The 23,115-nt window shown below is 35.4% G+C and overlaps 1 protein-coding gene across 3 annotated transcripts in view; it reads left to right on the top strand.

The window, feature by feature from the left end:
• The window catches only part of CTNNA3 (catenin alpha 3), a 1,807,132-nt gene that overhangs the window by 61,043 nt on the left and 1,722,974 nt on the right, over window positions 1-23,115 (top strand). Inside the window, exon 1 of one of the 3 annotated variants that reach the window (XM_058696467.1) lies at window positions 1,969-2,140. The exons of 1 other annotated variant lie outside the window; for it this stretch is intronic. The gene's annotated coding sequence lies outside the window, so the exon portion shown is untranslated. Of the gene's footprint in view, window positions 1-1,968; window positions 2,141-16,440; window positions 16,556-23,115 lie in introns of those variants that run through there. One more of the 3 variants, XM_058696468.1, reaches the window with a different exon arrangement.

Here is a 23,115-nt window from a genome sequence, read left to right as displayed (position 1 = left end):
AAGGGGGCCAGGGTGCAAAATGCAGTAGCTGTGTCGTTTACAGGAACTATTTAGTGTTCAGCATGCTTCAGTGATCACCCAGAGAAAGCCAGATTTCTCTGGTTTTGTTTGCTACCCTATAGTTAGCTATGGAAATGTGACATAGGTGATCTGTATTTTTTCTCAGCCAACTGATACAAATACAGGGGATCGTGGGGCCTCTGCTCATCAAATCTGACGTGATTTGAATTGCTAGGAAAGGGACCTCTTGTGGCCATAGTGGGAAACATTTTAACTGAGACCTATCTTAGAGGTTACATTTTTAAGAAGAAATGAAAAAAAACTCTATAGAGCTCTTTAACATTGTATTTCAGATGTTTTATAATATTTAATTGTTTTAATAACACAAAGTACTGTAATTTCATCTGTATTTTATCTATGAGAAGTTCTGTATAATTTGCAACACTTCAGATTTTGTCCATTTAATTCACACATCCCCTGACAAATAGATAGAAAGAATAGGAGTTTTCATTTCCATTCTGCAGATGGAAAAGAGAGGTACAGAGCAGGTAAGTAACTTATTTGTGGTTTTACAGTGGGGGCAGACTAGTTCATAATAGAATTTGGGTATGTTATCTTGGGCTCAGTTCAGCAGTCTGGGTTTGGAAAACATTCATTATTAAAGCTCTAAAACAAAAACTTCTATTTTGCAAGTGTCAAGTGAATTCTTTATTCAAGAAAAGATGGATTGAGAGACATAAAACTTAGTCTTTGTTTTCAGTGTGAAAAGAGGCTATTCCTAGATTCTCCAGGAGAAAAAAAGCTGCTTTAAAAAAATCTGGGAGGACAGTATGTCAGCAACTAAGAATCTTTAGATAAATGTGATGCCAGTTATGCACATTTTAAAGGAAGCTACATAAAAATACAGTTATTTTCAGATTTCCCTAGAAATCATATAAAATGAAACTCCTTTCATCGTTGATTCTCTCTGACAGTCCCCAGACCCTGTCTTTTGTCTCAGCTCCCTAATATTTGTTATAAGAGGGCCTGTGGAGCTAACACATGTCTTCTTTTTATTTTGAATTCAGTTTCTTTAAGAACAATAATGCCAAAACTCAAATGAGTAGTTTTTCTATTTACTTATTAAATATATATTAAGAAATTTTAATTCTAGCGTGGTTAAGATACAGTGGAGTAGTTCTTTATAAGGGACTGTTGTTTTAGAAGCTGTTGGAAGAAAGTCACAGAAGTGGTAGTGTCTAAGGAAACATGGTATGAGTTCAAGTGGGGAATCAAGGAATTGATAAAATGATAAATCACAAGGCAGGGATATGCAAGATTTGTTCCAGTGAATGTTAGGGTATTGAGGAAAAGATACCGAAAAAGGGAAGAGGAGATACAAAAAAGAACAGCTGTAGCAAAAGAAATTTTGTAGGAGAAGACTTTTTTTTCTTGATAACTTTAATAATGGTTTTGCTGTAGAGTTTTTGTAAATCTTCACAGTACATGCTGTATACTGATAATTATGTGGTTCTCCATAAATTCTGGGAGCATGGAGTGTGATACCTGGTGCAAGTGTATAAGACAGGTAAGATTTCAGAGCAAAAGCACTATCTCAGATTGACACATTGTCCTGTGGCATTGAAGATGCTATATTTCACATAATTGATCTTTTGATGTATGGATTCCCTAGACTCTTATTATCCCTGCTTTATCATTTTTTTCACTCTCCATAATTCCAGTCTTCAGCTTTAATTAGATGTAAAGAGGTCCTTATTTTGGAGAGAAATGCAAACCTAACTTATTCAGAGCTTCCTGACAGCTATGTTTATAGATCTCTAGGCAAAGTATGTGTCTGGCCTTTTTCAACGGAGTATTTTCAGTAACAAGTTGTCAGTGAGGTCAGTGACTAGCAGTTCAGGATTAGATACCACCCACCCTGGTTTGTAACCTCCCCTTTCTTTCTTATCCTGGGTGAATGACGCTCAGCTAAAGTGACTGCCCCACTGTCACTGCCTCTTAATTTGGTACTCTGTAACTCTGGCTAAGAAGGCTTCTCCCTCTTCTTCTTTTTTTTTTTCCCCTCCCAAAACTCTTTTTGGAAAATTCCCTACAAGAGCTGAACTTTAAAAACATTTACTTTATAGAAAGCAACAGAAAGGTAAGAGTCAAGTTTGTAAAGAGAAGAGCTGGACTTCAGTGCATTCTTGTTGCTGCGTTGAATTGCTCTGCCTTAGTTATATATCGTAGTTTTAAAATGTGGGGTTTCCTTCTGAATTACAGTACATCACACTGTTATGTAAAATGGGAATGTTTTGAGTAGTTATGATGAGAAATGTAGGCTTTCGTGCTAATTTTAAAGTTATAAATAACTTTCAAACCAGTGCCAGGGGAAGCTAGTAGCCAAGGTCGTGCTTTGCATTCAGAGAGTTTCTGGCTATAAAAAGCCGATTGCAATACTGTGCAGGAAAAGATAAGATACGGCCTGGATGCTTGTGCTTTGGCATGGGGCTGGGGCAAAAGAAAGCAAAGATAGAAAATGTTTGAAGGGATTTTACTTTCAACCAAAAGCTTGTTCACAGTAAATGGAAGATTTTTCAAATGAGATAGTGGCAAAAGCATTAATTCCTAAATTTAATATTTCTCTCATGTATTTGTTTTATAATTGGCAGTAATATTAAGAGGTTGAGTTCTCTCAGAACTGTTTTACCACCATTTATAATCGAATAAAAATCACACTATGTGGAATGTAATAATCAATACTGTAAAGAGAATGTCACTGATGGGGGTCTGAGTGACTGAACAGTTGCTCTCCGTTGCACTGAGGACAGAACTGGAAGGAATGAGTTCAAATAGAAACCAGAAGAAATTTAGTTTAGGCATCAGAAGTTCATCAATTGTACAAGTTTTGAGTCACCAATATACACCACTAAGAAAGCCTGTTACAGTGTCTTTGAAGATACATGAAATCCAATGATTTGCTTACAACACGCAAGTACGAAAAATAAGATTTCACATTAGCTTTGCTTCTGGGTTTGTGGTTAACTTATTTAGACAGATGGAAAGGTCAACATATTGAAAATAGTTGTGATTTGGAGATGTGGATTATCAACAGCTAAATTTGAATGGTGTATTTGGATGCACTATTAAAATTTCATTATTCACTATAAAAAAATGACCTCAGTATTAGCAAAGGACAAATTTGTTAAATGGAAAAACCCAGAATACAGACAGTATAGACACAACTATTTCCATTTGTTACCCTCCTATACATAGTCTGTGTCTTCCTTCTTACTTGAGTAAAATATTGGGATTTTATAGTAAAATTTGTTTTCTTTTCATCATAAAAGTAATATGAGCTCATTGTAGAATTTTGAAAGCACAGAAAAACAATTACCTGTCATCTCATTGATGCATTTCCTTTTAGTCTTTTTTCTCTGCATGGCTTTGAAATGAATTACAGCAATACTGTTGATAAAATTTGAGACCTTGCTTTTACATTTAACATTATACCAAAACATTTTCCATGTAACATTACCTATTCTACATAGATATTATCTTAAATTACTGTGTATCAATTTCCCAAGTTACTGAATATGATTTTCTTAATTATTGTTGAATACCTAAGTGCTATGGTAAATATCTTTGCGTGTGTGTGTGTGTGTGTGTGTGTCTTTATTTATTTTAAAGATAATTTCTTTAAACTGTATTTTTAAAAAATTTTTTATTTGAGTAAAATTGACACACAATGTTACATTAGTTTCAGTTGTACAACATAGTGATTCAACATCTCTGTACACCACATTATGCTCACCACAGTGTAGCTTCTATCTGTCACCATATAGTGCTGTTATATCATTGATTATATTACCTTTGCTGTGCCTTTTATTCCCGTGACTTATTCATTTCATAACTGGAAGTCTATATTTCCCACTCCTCTTCACCCATGTTGCCCATCTTCCCCTTCACCTCCTGGCAACCATCAGTTTGTTCTCTGTAGGTCTGATTCTTCAAACTATATTCTTAAATGTGGACTTGGATTATAGGGCATTTGAGTTGAAGACAAAGGCTGTGATTTTTAAGAAGATGGTTTTTTACTGTTTTTCTTTTAAGACTTTGTAAAATTCCTTGTCTACCAAATGACATCTTTATTGAATGTCTCTGATATGTAAAACATTGTTATCAGGTATGTAAATAGCAATATACTAAGTGTTTGGAAGGACAGAATCTCTATTTACAAATTTTCAACTTATCAACTTTACAGATATCAACAAAGCTACATGTCAGGAAAATGCTTCAGCTCTGCCTGAAACTAAGAGATAGTATTATTGACTATATTATTTTGGACTTTTGAACAATAGAAGTTATAAATGACTTTTTTTAAGAGGACCATCTATACGTTGTTCTGATTTATATGAATTTTAAGAGCCAACTGTGACAAAGAAATAGCAGAATTAAGAAGGATAAATACTGTAGTTATAATAAACGTCTGGAGAAATTAGAAGTATTTGGAGAAATCTGTAGGCAGCAGAGTGAAAGAAAAAGGTAGAGGGAACATACAAAAACAGAAATTCAGTATTAGGTTTTTCTGTTTAGGAAAACATGGGATTGGAAAGGGGCATAGCTAGAGTGGGAGTCAGAGAAGATAGTGAAGTTTTAATTTGGTTATTGTTGAAATTAGGAGCTATGGTTGTAGAAATAGACTATATTGAAGGAAAAAAGCCAAGGAATTGGTGGTCAGTAAAACTATTTGACTTTTGGAGGTGGTGGCTCTCCAGAGAATTCAAAGTAGAGAGAGTATAGAGATATCAGTATTATTTGGTGGGAGGTGAGTTGAGGTATAGGGTTGTGAATTCTTAAAGACTATATTGTGCCTGTATTAAAACTTTTTTAATTGTGCACTTTTATTTTTCAGTGATATTTAGAGGAAGACCACAGCTATGGAAGGATGGAGTTCCCTTTTCTCATCCCTATGCATTTCTGTTTGTGTGTTTTTATTTTTTCTTTGGAACAGAAGGGATTAAGGTTTGAGAAGTTGGCCCTCAGTCTTGCCCGAAGAGAAACTATGTGCTTTGTAATAAAGACTTAAAAAAATAGTGTTTATTTAAGGATGACTGGCTCATGGGAATGTTAGTCTAGAGATTCAGAGAGTGTTATTTTTCTGATTTTTGTTAGGATACTGCTTTTAAGTGACATGGTACTGTGGGGTGGAGCTCCTGAGTTTAGCCAAGTTGCAAATCTAATGGAAAGTGACAGATAATTGAGACTACAGAATTTTTGAAAGTGAACAGGACTATTAGCTGTTGCATGTGATCTTCACATGCTTGATTACTGTTTTTAACTATATTATTGGTGCCTGGGACACAGCCAATTTAATCTGCTACCAATTTACTCACTATCTTCCAGGGTTTGAGAAATGATTTTAAGTTCCTATGTACCAAATTGTAAATTAGGTCAAATTTATTTGGCACACCCACCTCTTTTTCCTGTCTTCATTATCCTAACCAGTATGCTTGTTCTGCTTCAGGTTCTTCCATCAGTGGGGAAATAGATTTGATAGAGAAGGCAATGTTTAGTGCAAAGAAAAGCCCTCAAAGAGTGGAACTTGAGCACTGTAGGCCCTACTTTATATTGGCTGTATTGATCAGTAGTTCTCAATCTGTTATTGGTCCATGAAAGGAGAAAAGTTTGTATCAGAATGTAGGTCATCTATGCCCTAAGACTTTGTAGCAAGACTTTTTAGAAGAAATGGTCATTGATTTACATTCTTGCAAGCTCCTTATATCATTGCAGACTTGTACTTAGGGTAGCACTGCTTAAATTACACTGTATACAGCATTTATCTGCATATGGGGTAGGGAATTGGGATGGAGGTATAGAATTAATTAAATAATAAGTGAATTATTAGGTCTCAGTTGATGAGATTTCTGGAGGTGGTATTAATGCAAAGAGGCCCTGAGTTAGTTCACTGAGAACCCTCAGAATGACGGAGAAGCAGGATTGCTGAAAGGACTACATTGGGTCTGCTCTGGTATTGGCTTTGGAATTAATTAATTCACTCATTCTAGATGACATGTGTAGCAGACATTATTCTTAGTACTGGGAATAGATACTAGTAAATCAAATAAAGGCCCTGGCCTCTAATGTGTGTTTGTTTCTTTGTGGTTAGGAATGAAGGGAGAATAAGAAGTAAAACTGATTTCTCTGTGATTCTCTTGAAGCAGTATCAGCATCTATCTTAGCCCAAGGCTAGAGCTCATAGGTCATGTTTCTGTGGGAGTTTGCAAGATTAACTTGCTTTTGGTTAGATTCAGCAATTCTGTTTTCATAACTCTAGCTTTCAGAATCAAATATCTTGTGATAGGCACTGTTGGTTGCCCATGCAATATCCATACGTTATGCTCTTGCTAATTTACAGAATCCTTATTTAGGTCAAGATTTAAAAGGCATAATGTTGTACATACTGAGCTGCATCTTGTTATACACATTGACCTGCCCTCCTCCGTCACTTAGGACAGTTACATTTAGTGAAGGCAGATGCATAGTAAGATTGTTGGCACAACCTTACTGTCATAAAGACCACCCTCCTTGGTAGACAAGATGAAAGCAAACACAAAATATTGTCATTTTCCTTTCTGTCTGTTGTCAATATCACGAACTCTGCCTGGGAGTGGAGGAGGGTGGTTGTATCTTTCTTGTCCTTCTTCCCTCAAATGCAACCTAAAAATATTGGTGTTGTTTTGAGCATATTTCACAAGTCTCTGTTCATCTTAGGTTTAGTCCACACTTTTAATAAGCCAGTAGTATACTGATGCGTTCATTCTTACCTTTACCTTCTTCCTTCTTCTCTTGTATGTCCTTTAAAAACCTCAGGTTTTTAGAAAGCTTCTTGTATACCACATTAAATTATATTTGCATACATTCTGTCTCATTTTTTCTTCATGTGACTTCTAATAGTGGGTTTTATTTTTTGACCTATCTTTCATTTTAGAATTTCTGGCTCTGGGAAATATGTATATTTTCTCTGACCTGCTAAACAATTGAAGATATTTGTCTTACTTTGCTTTGTGTTTTCTTCCTTGGCTGTAATGGACTCTAAGGTGATATGTTCAGCTTTCCCCATGGTTCCTGTCACTTTGAAATCACTAACATATTTCTCTTTCTTGATAAAAATTAAGTCCAGGCTAAGCAGTTCTATGCCTTGCTTCTTTTGCCCTTTGAATGATGAAGTTGCTGATAGAGAGGGAGCAAATAAAGGAGAGGAGTGATTTCTCCAGTTGAGATTAAAATTTTTTTCTTTAATGTTTATTTTTGAGAGACAGAGAGAGACAGAGAGAGAGAACGAGCAGGGGAGGAGCAGAGAGAGAGGGAGACACAGAATCTGAAGCAGGCTCCAGGCTCTGAGCTGTCATTACAGAGCCCGATGTGGGGCTCGAACTCATGAAACATGAAATCATGACCTGAGTCGAAGTCGGATCCTTGACTAAACCACCCAGGAGCCCCTCTCCAATTGAGATTGTAATTAATTTATTGTCTTTTCGGTTTTGCTTATTTAAAAAGTTTTTAAATCATTGCTAGGTCTCTTTTTATTTTGACCTCTCACTTCAGTCGATTTTCTTTTTATTTGTTTTTTCCATCACTTCTGTCCTGAAATTTATGTGTTTGGGTGTTTCACTGAAAGCACAGAGTAGATAGTATTCCAAATTTTCTTTTATCTTGAGGGTAGTTTCTGTTTATCTTTAAGACATTATCTTACTCTTATCTTATATAGTCTTTTTATTTTGGATATTTTCCTATTGGCTTCTTTTTGAAAGATGGGACTTATTTGGTGTTTGTCATAAGTGAGATATGTATATCCCCTTTGAGCTTCATCACTATCAACTTTGAACTACAGAATTCCTCTCTTAAATTTTAAATCTCTTCTCTCTTAAATCTCAGGTATCTCAGTACATTTCTGGGCTACAGGAGGTACACATTCATTGGGGCAGCTATTCTCTTATTCCTATTATTTGGTCCTCTACTTGGAGGTGAATTCAACTCTAGATAATTTAAAATAATTTATTAATATTATTATTATTATTTTAAAGTTTATTTATTTTGAGAGAGAGAGAGAGAGAGAGAGAGAGAAGGAGAGAGAGAGGGAGGGAGGGAGAGGGAGGAAGGGGGAGAGGGAGAGAGAGACCATGCAGTCAGTGCAGAGCCTGACGTGGGGCTTAATCCCATGAACCACAACATCATGATCTTGGAGAACCCCTCCTGTTGGGGTTCTCATATCTCGGGACACAGTATGTTATTCTTCCTTTGTCTTCTTGTATCCCGTATTGTATTTCTGGGAACTAAAATGTTCTGGCAGAGTGTAGTTAGAAATCTGTTGCTGGGAGGTGACCAGGAAGCACATCTGGCTGTCTAAAAAGCAGCTCCTGTGTAGTAACGGGATGAGAGCTGGTTATTGGGTTTTCTCTGTTGCCCTCAGTTCTCTGACAGGATGTCAGGATACACAGATGTGAGGGTCTGGCTCTGAGGCTGCTTTAAATTTAGGTACAAGGGAGTTCTAGTTCCCCCTCCTCCCAATTTGTCCCATTCATGAAATACAAAAAGTAGGGTGGTCAGATTTAGCAAATGAAAGTATAAGACACACAGGTTTGAATTTCAGGTAAACAGCCGGTTGTTTTTTTTTTTTTTAGTGTAAGTATGTCCCAGATATTGCATAGGACACAGGACATACTTACGCTGGAAAATTATTCACTGTTTATCTGAAATTCAAAGTTACCTGGGAATTCTGTATTTTATCTGGAAACTATAAGGTTCCCCCAGTGTTTGCAAATCATTAGGAGATATTTATCCTCTTGTGTCTCAGTACTGATGTATGAGGGTCTTTTTCTGATTTGATAAAGGTTATCTTTTCCAGTCTTTCTTCACCTGCAGTGCTGGTCAAAACTGGGAGGACTGGAGACAATCTGTAGAGTCTGGGAGCCTTCAGAGGAAAAGAATGAAGACCTGGACTCCTTTCTTTTACAATGTATTTATTATTAGAAACTTTTTAATGCATTGAACTGTTCCTGAATAAGAAAGGACCTAGTAAGAAAGAATATCAAAGACCTTAAATTAGAATCCTTTTTGTGGCCTATATTATCTGGTGGGAGAGGCTGTTTGGGCTTGTGAGTGATTGAAGGCAGAAGGAGGCAGAAGGCCCTCCTGACCTGGCCACTGTGCTTGGTAAACTGAGGCTGTAAGCATGGATACCATGCCATACCTCTGAGGGAGCAAGCTGGTTCTGTCTTGAAGAATCACCATGGCCAATGTCAGTAACGGTAGCAGCAAACGCAAGAGTGCAGCAGGTGAAAAGGTCACAATGGACTTCAGGGGATCAGTTTTCATCAGTTAACTGTGTGCTGGGAGTAGAACATTAGCAGCCTTCAACAAGACCCACTTGTATTCTAAACATATTCTCTTGTTTTCTCTCTTTGAGGTATGGGGGGTCAAGAGGTCATGGAATTCTTGAACTATTTGAGGGATAAGAGAGATACTGGGCTCTCTGTCAGTTTGGCATTTGAGAAGTAGTTTTAATTTGTATTTTTCCACTTGTCCTTCTTGTATTTTTGTTGTTGTCATGGGAAGAACATGCTCCTGATAGCCTACTTGTCCAAGGAGGATGAGACACATGTAGAACAGGTTTGGATTCCAAAACTGCAGCTTGGAGTAAGCCCAGCCAGGCCCATCTTGGATTAGCCAACCTAACCACCAGCCAACCTGAAAATGCACAAGAGAGAATAAATGTTATTTTATGCCACTGAGTTTTAGGGTGTTTTATTATGTAGCATTATTATGGAAATAGTAACTCATAGATCATTAAACAAAAAATGATTTAGTATAACATTTTACAAAGAATTATTTAAAAATTAATAAGGAGGGGTGCCTGGCTAGCTCATATGGAGGAATGTGTGATTCTTTTTTTTAAAAATGTTTATTTATTTTTTGGAGAGAGAGAGAGAGAGAGACAGAATGTGAGCAGGGGAGGTGCAGAGAGAAAGGGAGACACAGAATCTGAAGCAGGCTCCAGGCTCTGAGCTGCCAGCACAGAGCCTGATATGGAGCTTGAACTCACAGACTGCGCTATCATGACCTGAGCTGAAGTCAGATGCTTAACTGACTGAGCCACCCAGGTGCCCCAGGAATGTATGATTCTTGATCTCAGGGTTGTGAGCTGGAGCCTCAGGTTGGGTATAGAGATTACTGAAATAAATAAATATTGAAAAAAATTAATAAGAAAAAGAACAACAGAGAAATGAGTTAATTATAAGTCAAAAAGTAATTCACAGAAGAGAAAATTGGAATGACTAATAAATAAGTGAAAAGATATTTAGCTTATTTCACTAGCTATTGGGTAAATACAGACTAAAATAATGATGAGATACCTTATCATACTTATTGGATTTATAAAAATTAATAACCTGGTAATAACCTAGTATCTGTAAAGATGTGAAGAAAATGGAACTTTCATACATAGATGGTGGAATGTTTATGGATACAAAGAGAGACCTATCAAGAAGGGAGAGGATATTTTCAAGGACTATTACTGACAAAGGGTTATATATAGAATATAGAGAGAATTTTAGAAATCTGTGAGAAAAAACAGACAACCTAGGAGAAAAATGGGTAAAAAGTACAAGTGAGCAATTCATAGAAGAGATACTTGAATGGCTGGATAGTTAACCCCAAGCATATCACCAATGACATTGGTAATCAAAAATACAATTAAATTAAAACAACAGTGAGATCCACTTTGTACTTTCCGTGTTGGCAGAAGCTGAAATGTCATGCAGTATCTTGTGCTGGTGAGGAGATGGGGACATGTGAGCCTACATGTTCTGTTGGTGGTGTTATTTTGGAGACCAGGTTAGTAATATTTGTTGAAATTGAGTGCTCAAATGCATTCTGACCCAGAAATGCTACTTCTGAATTGTATTAGTTTGCTAGGGTTGCCATAACAAAGTATCACAGACTGGTTTAAACAATAGAAATTTATTTTCTTAGTCTGAGGGTTAAAAGTCCATGATCAAGGTGTTGACAGGTTTGGTTTCTTCTGAGGCCTCTCTCCTTGGCTAATAGATGGCTATATTCTTGCTGTATCCGAAACATGGTTATTCCCTTGTGTGTGTCGGTGTCCTAACCTCTTCTTATAAGGGCACCAATCATATTGATGGGGCCCACCCTAATGGCTTCATTTTGGCATAATCCTACCTTTAAAGACCCTGTTTCCAGATACCGTTATATTCTAAAGTATAGGGGGTTAGAATTACAGACATATGAATTTTGGGGAGGGTGCAATTCAGGCCGTAACAGAGTATATGCATTAGAGGGACTCTTACATAGGTATACAAAGAAGTATGCATGAGAATGTTTATTATAGAACTGTTTCCCATAGCAAAGAGTTGGATACTACCTAAATATTCTTGAATAGGGATACGGACAGATAAAATACATTATAAAGGCATCTGATAGAATGCTACAAATGGAAACTAAATTAAATCAATTATATTAGTTGGGAACTAATTTTTCTCAAATAACAAGAAATCTGTGGGTAAGAAGTTCAGAACTGATGATATCAAGGACCTGAGCTCTTTGGATAGTTTTGCTCTGTCATCTTCCTTCCTTAGCTTTTTAGCACTGATTTATGTCCAGGCATCATACCAGAGATAGTAGAAGGAGGGGCCAAGGGTCATAGCAACATTATCTGATTCCTTTTTTATAGGGAAAGCAAAAGCTTTGCCAGAAGACATCTCAGTGGACACCAGCTGACACTCATTGGCTAGAATTCTGTCACATGCCATTCTGAGTTGCAAAGAAGTCTGGGAAACCTAATGTCCTGCTTCCATAGCTGTGCAAGGCAAGGGAGAGCTGGATTGTGTGTTGCTTGGGCTAATCTATGGTGTTTACTGCATGTATATGGTTCAACATGTTAGATCACAAAAACATAATGGGGTGGGGGGAGACAGAGAGGGAGAGAGAGAGAAGAGAGAAGAAGTACAATACTGTTCGTGTAAATTTGAAAGTCCATTCACACATAAAGCTATATACCATTGTAAAGATATATATCAAGAGTTATGGGAAGTTGATTAGAAAGGCATCCATTAACTGCAACACAGTGGATACCTATAGGAAGGTAGGAGTGGAACAGAGCTGAGGCAAGTGATATAGACTATGATAACAAAAAATAAAATACAACAGACTTTTCACAGACTAGTTCTATCAGTTGAATTTTACCTGAGGAACGTGATTAATTGTGTTAGTCTAATTCTGTGCTCTCAATATCCAGGAGAAGAAAGGCTGGGGTGATTTGGGGTATGTGTGTATGAATTACTTGGACGGTCGGTATGATTATCATTTAGAGTCAAATAGTGTGAATCACTATGCTGACGACTGAGTTTAATTACTTTACCTTACCCTGTGATGAGCTTTATTCTTTTCAGTACAATTGGAGGCCTGATAGGAGTGATGTTTTAGTTAAGCTTAGTGAGGCTAGCAGGTACTCTTTGGACAATTTAGGGGTATTATGAATTTTGCCAAATTGATTTTCCTTGTCTTTGTACATATATTTCTTTTGCATTATAATGAAAAATTAGTAGACTTGACTTGTAGAGAGCCAGTGGGGGACATGAGTAAAATAAACATGGCTACTTGGTAGTGAAATCCATCATTCTCTAGTTTTCTGTTACTATCTTTGGAAATGGTGGGAGAAAGGATTTCCTTCCCCTCTCTCTAATATAGCCTCAGCAAGTGACTGACTCTCCTCTGGAATGAAGCATGTTGGCACAATTCCATAAATCTTATGTGGGAACAATACACCAGAGGTTTCTGTTTTTTACTTATTGCCATTCTATTGCTTTTGGTTCAGTATTCTGTCCTTTAACCATTCCATATCTAATCCTCTAAATAAACATAGACTATTTGTTAATATGTGTTAGTGTATCTTTGGTTTTCTCTATTAAGCATATGTTACAACTTTGGAAGCAGACCTTAAGTTCTTCCATTTTAGAACTATGTTTGCTTGTTACCTAATTATAAGTTACTATCATGGATGGGGTGGATGACTTCCCTTGGTGAAATGGATTCAATTTGCTAAATAAAAATGTGTGGACCTAATGATTCTCCATCCATTTTTAAATCAGATAGGCATTTTTTTTTTTTGCAGTCTTTCACAGCAGCCTTCTAAAATTCAATGGCATTTTGGTTTGGAAAAGTAGAATCCCACGAACAGAAAAGTATCTTTCCACATAATAAGAATAATTAATTGGTGAATTATTAGCACTATAATGAGCACTCCATTAGATTCTTTTAAAAAAAATGTTTACTTATTTATCTTTGAGAGGGAGAGAGAGCACGAGTTGGGGAAGGGCAGAGAGACAGAGAATCCCAAGCAGGCTCCAACAGCACAGAGCCCAACATGGGGCTCGAACCCGTGAACTGTGAGATCATGACCTGAGCCAAAATCAAGAGTCAGATGCTTAAAACCAATGGAGCCATCCAGGCACCCCAGTACTCCATTACATTCTATGGGTAATTTTGTAAGCACTTCTTAATAGTAACTTTGTAGGTCTCATTTCACAAAATGGGGGGAAAAAAAACAGGATAAAAGGGGGAAGAGTGAAGTCGAGCTTGAATTTGAACACAGTTTCCTTGTGTTTCTGTCTGTTCTTTTAATTTCTTTCCTTCTCTTCCCATTCCTAGTGGGTACTTGTTTTGCAAAGTTCTATCCTTGGCTGCCTTATCTTTCTCTGCTGTGAACCTTGGAAGATCTCATTTAGTCTCATGGGTTAGGGCGTAACATGGATGCATAGTGACCATATCTCTATTTATAGGGCTGATTTTTCTCCTGAACTTCAGGATCCTGCATTTCCGCTGTCTGTGGGATGTAACCCATTTGCACATGGCACTCACACCTCAAACTCATCATACCTAATGTATGTCAGAGTCAGAGTGTGCCCTAGACTTGCTCATTGGTGTGAATATTATCTGTTATAAGTCCACTGCAGTAGTTTAGGGAAGTAATAAGTAGTTTTCAAAATAAAATGAAAGACTGTATATAAAAAGTATGTTACAAATTCAAATTGAACATGAAATATATGGGGGCATTTTTGCTAAAAGTAAAAGATTATTTTAAATAGTATTTATTCACTATTCAATCTCTCCCCAGGCCATGCATTGTTGTTTAAAAAAAAAATTTTTTTTTTATCCTCAAGTAGAATTGAGACTAACAAGACCTTGTAGGTATAGTTTCTTAAGGCACTAGGGAAACCAAAAATTGCTGAATGAGACCTACTTCAGGGGAGCCTGTGCCAGGAACCAAACTCATAGTTGGAAAGTACAGTAGAATTAAGTGGTTAGATGAAAACAAAAAAATTAGTTATCTGTATATTCTAAAATCAGATGATTTTAGATTTTTTTTGATGATTGGTAAAAAGGATAAGCAAATTACTTGCAAAACTGATATTTCAGTTTTCTTATGGATGCATATCCTGTCAGTTAATTTGAGAAATAATTCTAAGTATCTTTTGTATTGTAGGGAATATATCAGTTCAGAAAATTAACAATACAAAATTTCCTGAAAAAAATCCATTACAGTTGAAAAGATGGTATACTTTATTTCCAAGTGTAAAAGATGATTTTTACATAGCTACCATTAGTTATTATATGAGGAAAGAAACTGCCACATTCAATTATTAAAAAATGATTTTGTAGAGTGAGGAACTCAAAACTTGCTTTCATTATCAGAAATAGAGTTTTCTTTTAAAGGAAAAGAAGCTATAATTTCCTATTTTGAATCACAATTGAGGAAGAGAATGATTATTTCTTTTCTTTTTGGAAAATTTAATACTTGAGCATAAAGGCTGTGTCATTAGGGGTAAGTTTAGGAGCTTGAAAAGAGAGCTCACTCTTTGAGCCTTTAGATCTGTTTTATTTTTGCCAAGTTAACTTAGTAAACTTAATGTTTGTGATAATAGCTTCAGGGAAGCATAGAAAATTTTTATCTTCAGTCAAGATAAATTTGTGGTAGTTAATGATTTTTGGCTATTTAGATGGTAAAATCTTTATTTTTAGAGTAAATCAGGCAAATCAATATTCAGGCTTTTCAAAACTGAATTTGTAAAATAAGGAATTTGTAGCTTGTATGAGGACTCTGTTAGTCATAACATTGTATGCTCATGAGAAATACAATAATTCTGTGATAACAGGATCCCTGTCTTCTAGAATTTTGCTGTAGCTAATTATAATTTGTCCATATAGAATGGACAAATACCAAACAAGGCAATTAGAAAATATTAGTTAACAGTTTACAAATATCATATGTAATTTTGAAGAGAAATGATTTTGTATTATAGTGTAGTTTTATTTTCTTTGGAGTTTGTTTTAGATTTTCTAATGGGGCTTGGAATCTTTACGTAGGGTTTTTATTTGTTTCTTTGTTTGCTTTTTTTTGTCCCAGAAAAATCTAGGGTTGTGGAAAGTCGTTTTGATGATTGAACCCGATTCTGCTACTTCTTAGTCTTTCTCTCACTACCATGACAATGCATCTCTTGGAGCTGATAGAAGAAATAATGGTAGACTTTGCCACAGATGAGAAGTATTAAACACTAGTATGGGCTATATAAAAGTCAAATTAATATAGGCAAAATAACATGGGATATTTTTAAACATATTTAATAACGAAATTGAGATGATGTGTCCCATTTTGTAGTTGAAGTATAAAAATAAATGTCATTGGATGAAATACTGTGGGCTTTCAGAATGAAATGATACCCTCTGCTGGCTAAATTAGGGATTGTTTAAAAATGAGTAGCTTTTTTTTTTTTTTTTTTTTTTTTTTTTTTTTTTTTTTTAAAGAGCTGATTGCTGTAGAAAAAGGATTGAACAGTATAGAGAGAGTATTGTGAAATAATATAGGAGAGATTACAAATGTGGAGAATGATGCCAATGTATGACTTGAATATTTTCTGAAGTGAAACTAATATGGAAATATCCATAATTGAAATTTTCTAATCTTTTGATCCAATTTTTAACCAGGGAAGTAGGCAGGCCACAGGGAAGGAACACAGCAGGGGACAAACTGCATGGATCTGCTTCCCTATTTCTGATAGCAACTCATATTTAATTTATTGTCATCAGTTAAATTTAATCAGTTAAATTTAAATTTTTAAAAAATTCTTAAAGCCACTTTGGAATTCACAATGTTTTGGGAACACAGCACACACAAAAGTTATGTTTAAAAGTTTATACTGGACAATATATCATTTCATTGCAGATTTGAAAAATAAAATTTTAGGTCTGATTCTACTGTTTGATGTTGCTCTTCATTGGCATATTGCTTTAAGAGCACCCATCCCCCGCTTGTGCTTGAGCCACTGTGTCCCGTCAGTCATCCTGAAATACACTAGGGTGCTTGTCAGGCTGTTTGCTTACAGATGCATCATAAGCCAAATTGTGAGCCGTAAGAGTGGCACTGAATTTCTAAATACAAGAAATTGCTTAGACAATTGATTTAGTATCTGTATATGGGCAATACTCTGTCCTGCAGTAGGTGAGTGAAGTGTCAAACTTTTTAAGATCCAATTTTGCTGTAAAGCAAATCTGATAATTTTAGATTATCTGTTGCTTGGTTAGATAACTTTGGGGGAAATAAAGGGACATTATTTCTATAAAATGGGATGAATAGAAATACTATGCTGTGCATTTATTAGTTTTATAACTAATTTTCCTTTTAATAACACTAAACTCTAAACTACTTTATGAAAGTTCCAATTTTATAAATGTCTGCTTTTTCTAATAGATTAGCAGGCATTCCAGATTTAGATAAAAATGTGATTCTCTTACACATTTTTTTTTTCTTTCACAACAACTTAGGCAACTCACTTGAGCAGAGGCTCAATTCTGCTATTTGGTGTGTTTATTAGTAGTTTTAAAAATAGCGCTTAAACAAGTGCTCCTGTGCCAGTGACCAAGCTATAGTAGTGTTACATCAGAGCATTTAAAAATTCCTGCTGTGTAACTGAGCTATTACTATTTGAGTAACTGGAAGTATATGCAAGGAACTGGAAGCTTTACGTTCTTTACACATAAAAGTCGTGCAGCAAGCAGTTTCTTTATTTGCACAAACAATTTAATTTCCATCATGGGCCTCTAAACTTAAATTGTGCATGGGTGCTTTTCCTGTATTTTTGGTATGTAGCCTTAAATATCTTCAAACAGGGCATTGATAAAAAAGAAAGAACTCGGATTTCAATATTTCTGTGTTCAGTGTGGTAGAGAATAGTTAAGAGGCAGCAAGGAGTTAAAGTTTTAAGGCTTTATCTAAGGTAAATTGAGATTGCTTTTGCAGATACATGGAATGATTATTTATTTATTCCTTCTTCTAGAAAGGATTTAAGGTGACTTACAAGGCTATATGAAACTCAAGATAGGACAAATTAAAAGTGGAGTGAAAGAAGAAAGGAAAACAAGCATTAGGATATAAAACAGTCAGGAATAACGCAAAAAATGCAGCAGCTTTGATTATGGTTTTGTGATTCTAGTGTCTTACGGACTGATGGGGGAGAAAATTCAGAGTTTACAGAAATCTTACAGGGGTATTTCATGTAAACCAGTTGTCTTCCTTACTGTGGGTGGCAGTTCAGAGTGAGGAGAGTATGTTGGACAGTGTATATTAAATACTCTTTAAATGTCACTTCTGTTTTGGTGGAAAAAAAGTGGAGATCTGCTGCCCTTTTAACCCACACGCTGATTTATGTGGGCATAAGTGTGGCTCCAAGTTTTCTAGGAGCAGAAAAAGATTCGGTCTTGTTACTCAATTCAGAAGAAAGATTTAAGAAAGTTAGTTTTTTAGAAACAACAAGAATTTATCTAAATAAGGTCAAATATCTACATCTTTAAAACAGACATGATCAAGGCAATTTTTACAATAAAATATATTTGCTAATTTTGTATGAATCTATGAATCTTGTCCTAGTATTTTTAAAAATAGATTGTTGTAATTGAGATTAGCTATTTTCCTTCCTTTCACTCTTTCAGTTTAGTGATAAATTTAACTTGAATTTCAACTAATAATAGGTCAAAATTAAGTGGATCAATCTAGCTGGGAAGGAAGTTGTTGGATAGACAGGAAGGAGTTCAGACAGGACTTCTTAACGTACTTTGATCTTTAAATACTCAAAATACAACTACTGTGTTGGAAACTCTGGGCTCCGTACCACACACCATACTAAACCCAGCTTGTGTAAGTGAACAAGCTTGTGAACTGATTGTTTTCACCCCATTGTACTGAAAACGAACAGAAATGTAGCAGTTAAAATTTTGCTAAGTATCTGCAGTGAAATCTTCAGATATCCAATTAACATGTTGAATCCAAGGCCATCATTTGACTCTTTTTAAAAATTCTGTTGTTAAAAATAAGATTAATAAGAGATGATTATTTTTTAAAGGGCAGTAAAAAAACAAAAAATACTCAGAGCTTTTATTTTTGTGTTTTTGTACTGTGAACACATGCAGGTTGAGTTAGAGTTCTTTCGAGAAAAAATTATGAATCATACACATAACCCATCAGATACATGTATGAAAAACAGCCTTGCAAGCTATGAAGCAAATATTGTTAAGAAGTTAAATAGGGTCTAGGCATCAAATAAACTGAGTGATGTATCAGAGAGGTCAAGGATGTCATCATATAAGTGTAATCATACAGCGTGTACTTAAATGTGTCTGATTCTTGCATAATGCCTTTGAGAGATATTCATGTTGTTGCCTTTATCAATAGTTTACTTTTTTCTTGCATGAAATGTGATGGTATGGTTGTATTACAATTGTTTATTCATTTGTTGATGGAAACTTGAGTTTTCAGCTCTTGACTGTTATGAATAAGGCCACTGTGAACATCTGCATACAGGTCTCTCTGTGGACATATGCTTTCATTTCTCTTGGGTAAATATCTAAGGAATGGAATTGCTAGGTCGTAGGGTGGGTATATGTTTAACTTTGTAGGAAACTGCCATGCTGTTTTCTAAAGTGGCTGTACCAGTTTTTGTTTTCACTAGCAATGTATTAGATTTCCAATTGCTTCTCATCTTTGCTACCTCTGGTATTGGTAATCTTTTTAATTTTAGTCATTCTAGTAGGTGTGTAGTAGTATATATTATGGCTTTAATTTACATTTCTCCAGTGATGAATGATATTTAACATTTTTCATGTGCTTATTTGCCATCTGTATATCTTTTTTGATAAAGTGTCTTTTCAAATGTTTTGCCCATTTAAGAAATTGAGCCGTTTTTCTTTTAATTACTGATTTCTTAAAATTTTTTTTAACGTTTATTTATTTTTGAGAGACAGAGAGAAACAGAGCACGAGCAGCAGAGGGGCAGAGAGAGAGAGAGAGAGAGAGAGAGAGAGAGAGACAGAGAATCTGAAGCAGACTCCAGGTTCTGAGCTGTCAGCACAGAGCCTGATGGGGCTTGAACTCCTGAACCGTGAGATCATGACCTGAGCTGAAGTCAGATGCTTAACCGACTGAGCCCCCAGGTGCCTCCTACCCCTGCTGTTTTATTAATAAAAATATTTAATCTAATATTTAATGCTACAGAGTACTCCTCTAACCAACACTCAATTAGAAGAGGTTAGAGTTTTATAAATTACTAAAGATTAGTTAAGTAATACTTGATAAAGAGACAGAGCACAAGCAGCAGAGGGGCAGAGAGAGAGAGAGGGAGACAGAGAATCTGAAGCAGGCTCCAGGCTCTGAGCTGTTAGCACAGAGCCTGACGCAGGGCTTGAACTCATGGACTGTGAGATCATTACCTGAGCCAAAGTCAGATGCTTAACTGACAGAGCTACCAGGCACCCCTTTAATTATTGATTTCTAAGGATTCTTTATATTTTCTGGATACATGACCCTTATCATATATGGCTTTTAAAAATATTGTGACCCAGTCTGTGGCTTGCCTTTTCATTTTCTTAACACTGTCTTTCAAATGGCAAAAGTTTTAGATTTCATTGAAGTCCAGTTTATCCATTTTTTCTTTTGATTTTGGTGTTATATCTAAGAAGCTTTTGCCTAACTCCAGGTTACCAAGGTTTTCTCTTCTGTTTTCTTCAAGAAGTTTGATAGCTTTAAGTCTTACCCCTAGCTCTATGATCCATTTCAAGTAAATTTTTTGTATATGGTGTGAGGAAAGGGTTAAGGTTCCTGTTTTATGGATAGTGTCCAATTATTTCAGCACCAATTGTTGAAAAAACTGTCTTTTCTCCAAAGAGCTACCTTGGTATTTCTCTTGAAAATAAATTGTCCATGTTAATACTATGTCTAATATATGACGATTTAAGATAACATAATTATCATATTATCATAACCAATAACATTAACAGCAACTCTTTAATATTATCACATAGCCTGTCTGTGTCCAATTTTAACTGTTGGTACAATGTCTATAGTTTAAAAAATGTTTATAGTTGGATTTTGGAAACAGAATTCAGTATCGACATATTTTTATGTGGTTGTTAATAATGCATATCTTTTAATTTGTAATAGTTTCCCCTCTTTTCCATGTCATTTGTGAGTTGAAGAAACCAAGCCATTTGTCTTCATGTATTTCTCACATTCTGGATTTGGGTGATTGTAGCCTTTTGATGTCACTTAATACATTCCTCCTTCCAGTAAGGTGGTAGTTAGATTTATACAAGGCTGGATTAGATTTAGTTTCAACTCTTTTGGCAAGAATACTGTATAGATGGTGTGGTGTACTTCCTATTCTGTCATGTCAGGAAGCATAGAGTCTGGGTTGTGTCACTTTTGGTGATGTTAAATTTGATCAGTCCATTTGGGCTCTGTAAGCCTGAGTCTCAAAGTCCCTTGTTAATCATTCACCTAAATAATTTTAGCTTTTATTGATGATTATTTTCTAGATCTGTTATTTTTTAAGGGGATGTAAATGGTGATTTTATCATTTTGTAGTTCTTCATTAGTTTTATTGGTTAGGATTATTATATAAAGAATTTTAGAATATTACTCTAAAGTATAGTTCAGACTAGAAAATCAGGAAAGTACTTGATTATTTCCCATTCTTCTTTAATTTTCAGAAAAAATAGGATGGTGTCATAGCAACTTTGAAAGGTGACCAGTGAGTTTTTGTTTTTGAACTAATTTTTATATATGTTTTAGTGTATTGCAATCTTTTTTTTTTTTTTTATGCTCAAATTTCCCATTTTTGGCCAGTGTGAACCCTTTTAAATTGGGTCCTGAGTCTTTTGACAAAACTCAACTGGTTTTTGCTTTCTAGCATAAGAAGATGTTCTTGGCTCATTTTATATATTTCCTGCCCCAGATCTTTCCAGCCTTTCTGCTGGGGAGCCTAAATCCTTTTGTGGGAAATAGTGTTTAGGGAACACAGTCTGTGCATTGCATTGCTGCTCCCACCACTTTTTAATTATTTATTTTTAAAAATGTTATTATTTTTTAAACGCCTTTTTATTTTGTGAATAGAACTAGGAAATATATATATTTTTAGGAAGAGAAAACTATATAATAAGATCATACTGATAATTTCCCATTCAGTATAAGATCCCAGGGTTTTCATGTAAATTTTCTGAATTTATATTTGTATCTCTTTTTTCTTTTTTTAAAAAATTTTTAATCAATTTTTTTATGTTTACTTATTTATTTTGAGAGAGAGATATAGAGTGAGTGGGGGAAGGATAGAGAGAGAGGGAGACAGAATCTGACAGTGCACAGCCCGATGTGGGGCTTTACCCCATGAATGAGATATCATGACCTTCACCAAAATCAAGAGTTGGATGCTTAACCGACTGAGCCCCCCAGGTGCCCCTGTATCCCTTTTTTCTTATGCTAGAAATCTGATTTCCTAATAGCATGAATATAATTATTCACTTTATCCTAATGGGTGTATGCATACACATGTAAGTTTATATGTGTGTGTATGTATAATGAGAATTTATAAAACTCTATATTACATATATTTAATAAGAATACTAAATGCAGTTTAACATTACCTCAACATTCTTTTTGTTCTAGAGGATATCACTTTAGGGATTAGAGTAAAATTACTGTGTTTTGAAGTCACTTGAAATTAATTGGTGCAATAAATTGCTTTGGGCATACATTAGTTTTTACTTTTGGAGTAGATATCTAGAAGTGAGATTGCTGTACCCAACTCCCTTCTGGTATTTGTTCTTTAGTTAAGAGTCTCTTTCTTGGTTTCTCTCTTTCTCTGTCTCCCTCCCTCCCTCCCTTCCCCCCCCCCCCCCCGTCTTTTTTCTTTGCTCATTTGTTATGTTTATCTTAAATTCTACATGTGAGTGGAATCATATGGTTTTTGTCTTTCTTTGACTGACTTATGTGATCTAGTATTATATACTCTAGGTCCATCCATGTTATTGCAAATGGCAAGATTTCATTCTTTTTTATGTCTGAATAATATTCCTGTGTGTGTGTGTGTGTGTGTGTGTGTGTGTGTGTGTACACTTTCTTTATCCATTTATCTGTTGATGGACACTTGGCCTGCTTCTGTAATGTAGCTGTTGTAAATAATGTTGCATTAAACGTAGGGGTGCATGTATCCTAGTTGGGTAAAATGAAGTTTTTGGGTAAATATCCAGTAGTGCAATTACTGGATTATAGAGTAGTTCTATTTTTAACTTTCTGAAGAACCTCCATACTTTTTTCCATAGTAGCTGAACCAATTTTCATTCCTACCAGTGGTGCACAAGAGTACCTTTTCCCCCACATTTTTACCAACACTTGTTGTTTCTTGTGTTTTTGATTTTAGGCATTCTGATAGGTGTGAGATGATATCTCATTGTAGTCTTGATTTACATTTCCCTGATGATGAGTGATGTTGAGCATCTTTTCATGTGTCTGTTGGCCATCTATAGGTCTTCTTTGGAGAAATGTCTGTTTGTGTCTTCTGCCTATTTTTTAATTGGATTATTTTTTGGGTATTGAAGTGTATCAGTTCTTTATCTATTTTGGATATCCACCCTTGATCATATATGTCATTTGAAAATATCTTCTCTCATTCAGTAGGTTGCATTTTAGTTTTGTTGATTGTTTCCTTCAGTGTGCAGAGGCTTTTTATTTTGAGG

This window comes from Neofelis nebulosa, chromosome 13 (assembly GCF_028018385.1).
Source record: "Neofelis nebulosa isolate mNeoNeb1 chromosome 13, mNeoNeb1.pri, whole genome shotgun sequence".
NCBI classification, from domain to species: domain Eukaryota; kingdom Metazoa; phylum Chordata; class Mammalia; order Carnivora; family Felidae; genus Neofelis; species Neofelis nebulosa.
This window is presented reverse-complemented; position numbering and strand designations above follow the sequence as displayed.